This window comes from Rattus norvegicus, chromosome 7 (assembly GCF_021556685.1).
Source record: "Rattus norvegicus strain SHRSP/BbbUtx chromosome 7, alternate assembly SHRSP_T2T, whole genome shotgun sequence".
NCBI lineage: Eukaryota > Metazoa > Chordata > Mammalia > Rodentia > Muridae > Rattus > Rattus norvegicus.
Window position 1 is genome coordinate 110143913 of NC_141540.1, and position 6328 is coordinate 110150240.

General features: G+C 43.7%; 1 long non-coding RNA gene across 3 annotated transcripts; it reads left to right on the forward strand.

Moving 5' to 3' along the window:
* The first annotated feature begins 2765 nt into the window (after positions 1-2765).
* LOC134479744 (uncharacterized) lies at positions 2766-5907 on the forward strand. 3 transcript variants are annotated; one of them, XR_015624821.1, is made up of 3 exons: positions 2766-2829; positions 2933-3120; positions 3685-5907. It is a non-coding gene; the product is annotated as an uncharacterized LOC134479744 (long non-coding RNA). The 3 variants fall into 3 exon arrangements; XR_015624820.1 differs by having other exon boundaries at positions 2933-3029; XR_015624822.1 differs by having other exon boundaries at positions 2933-3029; positions 3741-5907.
* Positions 5908-6328: the final 421 nt, after the last annotated feature.

Genomic DNA, 6328 nt, shown 5'->3' on the forward strand with positions numbered 1-6328 from the left:
CTCTCCTCTTGTTGGTATGCCTAACCTAATCTCACACCGGACCACAATAGTCTTTGTCCTCTTCTATCTCCAAGAGAAGACAGTGAACTCCATTAGAGCTATGTGCATCTCCACAGGAACGGACACAGCATGGGGTTAGAAAGCATGCTATACGCGATATCTGCAATGCAACATGAGGGTGACAGGGGCACAGCAGATGGTATATACTTTACATGGTTCCTCTCCATATCCATTTCTTATGGATGTAGAATTCACCTTCTGCATGCATTAAGTACAGCGCTTTGCATAGCCTGTCACTCTCAAAACAGCAAATGAAATCTCCAGCAGTGAACTTTGGCTCAGTCCTTTCCACCCTAGTATCAAATTGACAGTGTATTTCCTGTCTCTGTTCAGTTTCTCTCCTTGTAAAAGTTTGTTTGAGACAAGTAACATTCAACAATAAAGACAAGAGTAGGGAGAATGCAGAGGATACATTAAAGAACAGCCAGCCTCTGTGAAAAGGCTAGCTAAACCCATGCTGTCTTCCTAACCTAAGCAGTCTCCTCTTGTGCATTCCACTCTCCTTTGAACACCCAGGAGAATAAGATCCCAGCAGGCGCTCTGTTCTCTTCACACCTACATCTCTATCTTGCCAGCCAGAGGCAGTTTGTTTCTTTGTTGCTATGCTGAGAGGCGCAGCCTTGTTTGGAGGGAAGTGTGAACAAACAGACCTGAGGCAATTCCTCTTCTCCTTAGCCTCCCCCAACCCCAACAGCTGCTGTTCCCTTATTCTCTCTCCCGTTCTCCCTCAGCACTTTCTAACAATGCGCAGGGCGACCTTTCTGAATTTGCCCTGGATTTACTGCCTAGTTCTACAATCCTGTGGCTTGGCTTCTCTATCCATGGAAATGTGGTAAGAGCTTGGTCATCACCCTGCAGTCAATTCTGGCAGATAGACCAAACTGGACACGTCATGGTTCAGTCAAATGTATTTCACTTTTTTTTTTTTGACAGTAGACAGCACAGTGACAGAAAGCCCATGAGCAAGTTTATGGGAAGTATTAAATGAGGCAATGCAGAACAGCCCTGGAGGGGAGGGGATATTATTCCACCATATAATCTGAACATATTTTGGACCACATGATCCTGATCCATAAGGTGGGATTTCCTTGTCAAACTGTACCACCTAAAGTTTTGGAGATTAGAGGTTAGCCCACTGGGTCTGAGCTGGGAACCAGTACACATGACTGTTATCTCTTATTCAGGTAAGATATGGCTCTGGTTTCCGTCTGAACTGCTCACACTCCACATGGGCTCATCTTTTCTCTCGCTGGTGGTACCAGATGAAGGAGCTGCAGAAACTTTAAAAGATGGAGTCCAGCTGGAGAAAGTGGCTCAGTAGGAATGTAACTCTGAAGAAGACGCACAACCACTGGGCTCTGTCTCACTCTCTTGACTGTGGTGCTAGCAGAGTCTCTTCCGTGCTCCTGTTGGCATGCACTGCACTGCTCTGCTCTGGTCTCTCCGCCATGCTGTATCTATGTTCTTCTGTTCTGTCAAGTACTATATTTACAGCAACATGAAGTAAGTAATGTAAGATCCTAAGTCAAGACTTTATTCTAATTCTGGTTTTCCTTGCTCTCTTGTGATCATAGCTGATCCAATGTGGGTTCTAGATTATGCTACCCTCGCCTAAGTTTTCCTCCTTTCTCTCACTACTTTTGAAGATCAGTTAGGGCAAGTTGGGAGGAAAGATGTTTATTTCGTAACAATTGTGCTAATACGTGAGGATGTGGTAGTTTAGCAATCTGAATTTATCTATAGTCGTATCTATTCTATAGTAGATTAGTGGTTCTCAACCTTCCTAATAAGTTGATCATGTTGCGCTAACTCCCAACCATAAAATAATAAGATATCATAACTGTAATTTTGCTACTGTTATGAATCATAATATAAATATCTGATATGCTACCTCTGTGAAAGGATCCATTGAGTTCAAAGGGATCAGGACTCAGAGGTTGAGAACTACAGGCTCCTACTACCAGGGCCATCGTTTGCTCCAGAATGGATACAGGACTATGAAGGTCAGAGCCTGGATGCGCTACAAAACCCTCTCCGGTCTCTTCCGGTTCTCTAGTTTCTTAGGCTTCGCATGTTCTTTGTGCACAGATTTGGAATGACAAAGAGTGGAAACCACCCACATTTCCATATTTTACACTAAGCATTTTCCTTCTTCCACTCACTGCAGTGACACATATGACAGTACTAGGACTTAGACCTCAAGAATGTAGGGAGGTCATTATGTCCAGGGCAAACAGTTGCCCATCATGCCTTTAAAGACAAAGGCTTCTTAAATGTACTATTCTACGCTCACTGCTAACTGCAGTCTTGTACTGGTCCTGGCATATACAGAAAGAATTTAATAGAAAGGATGCAATGTCCTATTGCAGTAAAGGATTCTTTGAATATTAATCATAAATGCCCAATGCTCATTAAGGGGAATGGGCTTTAGAGTCAGGCCTTCCCGGCAAATTCCAACACCTTCGCTTAGGTTGGAGAACTTGGCAAGACTTAGTCACATCATTTTCTCTCTTTTATAAAGCAGAGTATGAAGCCAGCACCCCTGGAATGGTGGAGAGAGCATATAAATCTAAATTGCATCAGTATAAGCAATGCACATTAGTAGGAATGGAAGAACAAATAGTATCAGACTGTACCATCTTGAAAGTAATAAGGTAGAGAGAACAAATTCCTACCCCATCTAAGTGCCTTAAAAGTTTTTTTCCGAAGCTGTGGAAGGACGATGGAGGCTGATGTAAAGATCTTCTTGCTCTGTGTATTTACAGGAAAGTGTGTGGTGGCAAGAGACACTGGGCCTCCGAGGAGTTGGGATGTGTTTCTGCCAAGATATCTAGCAGATATCTTGGAACACCGCGGTGTTGGACCCAACGAGGCCTCTTAACCTTCTAAGCACATAGCTGGGTCTGCCTGCTCAGCCTGTGATGTGGCTGGTTTACGGAGAAACTCTCAAGGATTCCGACACTTGAGGAGTGCTACACTGGGACCCTGAAAATAAGAAAGTCCTCACCAGATGCATCCTCTGGAGTCAAGATCCTCCCTGGAGTTACCCATGATAGTTCTGTGAGTCATTCAACAAAGTCATACAATGGCAGGATTCCTCAATAAGGTCAGTGAGTCAGATGACGTTCAGACCAAGGACACTTTGTTAGAACACCCATTTCAGGACAGTATCATAGAAGGTCATGGTGCTGTGGATTTGTGTTGGCTCCTCACCTGATCGATTGTCAAGTGTCAGGATTTCTCATCTGTCAAAAGTATTAAAGGATCAGCTGTGAGTCCCATGTTCACTCAAAGAAACAAAGACAAAGCATGCAGATTTTGACCAGTCACCCTGGAAGAGCTCCCGAACATTCCCCAGGCCACAGTCTGGAGGTGGCAGGTGATAGTATGAACACGTATGAACCAGAATAGAACTGAACTGAACAGAAGCTCCCACCGATGTCTACCAGCTGCTGCAGCTTCGATGTATAAATCATACTGTGTTCTCGATGCATGACTGTTGATGTGCATAATGCTGACTCCCCAGGACTTTCTCCCTTGGTTAGCAGTCAAGGTTGAGGTGTATACGTTGTTCACCACGCCTGTATTCACCTGCTCTGTTTTTTTATGCCCTTTTTATCAAAGGAGGCTGAGGATGGAGAGACGGATGACCTTAGCAGTTCTTTACTCTCTTTTGATAGACTTCAGGATGCCTTTCAAAGCTCAAAGGCAGCTGATGTCTAGCTGAACCCTTGAGTTTGGAACCAGTGACGTCAGCAATACTCCTGGGCATGGATGTACAAGAATGAACTCTTTCTAATCAGTGGAAGCCTGTGCAATGATCTGATTTGCTGCTGACTCAGACAGATTGGGATTGTTCCAGAGACAGATTTCTTCCCTCCCTGACTGCCCTCTCCCCACTGCCTTCCTTCCCTGCCCTCTCCTGGTCTGCCTCCTCCTCAGTGCCTCTCTTCCTGCTTGCCGCTTCTCCCCAGCTTTCTCTTCCTGTCTCCTCCTCTCCCCTGTCTACCCTCCCTGATTTCCTTATCTGTCTACCTCAGTCTCCCATGTAGTTGGGATTATAGACCTATACCATGAAGCCTGACATTCTTGAAATGTTGAAATTTGATAGAATTCAGAACCTTCAGTCTTTGTTTAAAATGGTAGCTGAGTAGAGACTCATGTCTTTAAAAAAGTGGTGTGAGTTGTTTATGTATTCAGGAATGTAATTCTTATCTGCAATCAGCCACCGTGAGCAAGCAAAGTACTTGGTTTTTGCAGTATCTCCAACCAAGGAAATCAGAAGCTTGGGTATATTCATGAGTTCTAACTTGCAAGATTAGGGTCATGTCCACAGAGAGATTATGTAGTGTGTTTTCTACACATCAAATTCAAGAGGGTCATCCAGCTTATAAACTTATATCAAGATGTTACATACAATTGTGGGTCCTAAAGAGGAAGTTTTGCTTGGTGAGAAATAGTTCTAAAATATTACACTCCAAGAATACTACAGACATTAGGATAAGAAAACAAATTCAGGGCCTGGAGAGATAGTCCAGTGGTTAAGAGCACTGCCTATATTTCCGGAGGATCCAGGTTCAATTCCCAGCTTCACATGATAGCTCACAGACATCTATAACTCCTGCCCTGGGATCTAATGCCCTCTATTGGCCTTCATGGGCATTGCACTCATATAATTAAAAGGTTACAAAAGAAAGAGAGAAAGGAGGGAGGAAGGGAAGAAGAGAGGAAGGGTGGAAGAAACTCGAATGATTTGGAAAAATAAACCAGATAAAGTAAGCTAAAGAGGAGACTGGGCTAATGTGAGTATAGTCAACCTTCCACATGTGTTCAACCAACCAATGACCAAAAGTTTGGAAAAATGTTTATCTGTGCCATATGCTTGCCTGTGCAGACATTTTGTGCTCTAAATGATACAGTAGGACAGCCGTGTGAGTTACTTTCCTGTTGCTGTGATAGAGCACCAAGACCAAAAACAACTGGTGGGAGAAAGTTTGTTTTAGTCAGGGGTTAAGTCAGAGGGCTGAGAGGTCAGCCATGGAGGGAGAAATAGCAGCGTACCACAGGCAGCAGCAGAGCGTCAAGAGGAGAGATCCTCAGCCCCAAGCATGCAGCCAGCCCCAGTGATGTTCTTCCTCTAAGAAGGCTGTACTTCTCAACCAACCCCAGTCAGTGCCACCCACCAGGAACCAAGTGTTCAAATGTCTGAGTCCATGGGGACATTCTCATTCAAACCACTACAGCACTTAATTTCCTTAGTTGGTTCTTAGTTGGGCCCACTGAACATGGGTTTTTAAAAGAGGAATTGATAATAAGGTGTTATGGAGAGGAAGTGAAATGAAATGATAAAGTAAAAATGTTCAATTGTCTCAGTAGAAGGCAGAGAGAGAGAGAGAGAGAGAGAGAGAGAGAGAGAGAGAGAGAGAGAGAGAGAAAGATGCAGCCAAGGGAAGGAAACAGAACTCTGAAAGCGACTTGCAAGATCTCAAACTTTATTCCAAAAACGGGAACAGCAACCTGAGTCCTGAATGATTTAATCTGGAGAAAGACAGACCTCCTTTAAAGAGCCAGATGGAACGTATTTTAGGAGGAATGAGTTATAAGAAAGAAAGTGGATGCTTCTATTCAAAAGAGCCTTGTGGAATTTGATTTGAATTAGAGTTGTCAATGTAGCCACATGTCTTCAAAGTAGACCCACAGACTTAAGCCTGTGCCTATGCAAGGGTTTGTACACAAATGTATGCCCGAGCTCTGATCTCTGAGTTGCTCTACAATAATAATACTCAGTGTCCAGATCTTGATTTCAAAACTTTCCAATAAAGAAAATCGGAACCCCTTGGAAAAAAAGTTTTTTTCCTGGATTAGATCCCAGATCTTCTGTAGCCCTGTGATGTCCTGTGATTTCTGCCTCCATGTAATAGCATGAGAAGCACAGGGAGTAAGGGAGTTGCCCCAGGATGCCATTTTGATATGAAGTCACAGCTTTTCTATCTACAGTCTAGAGATTCCAAATAACTGCTCTTCCTTTTCACATGGAAACCATTCCAGTTACATTCATGACCCAGACACCCTGTTCCCCTCCCTTCATTTAATTCACCTGGGTGGATTCTAATCCCATCTGGGGTCCAGAGTTATAGTAGGGTCAGCTGTGAATCTATGATATTAACTGGTGGTTTTGTAATAAGCAGAAGCTTCTAGATTTGGATGACATAGTCAGCAGGGTGACCTCTAACACCCCCCTTCCCCAATTGTCTAAGTATAGTCTCCA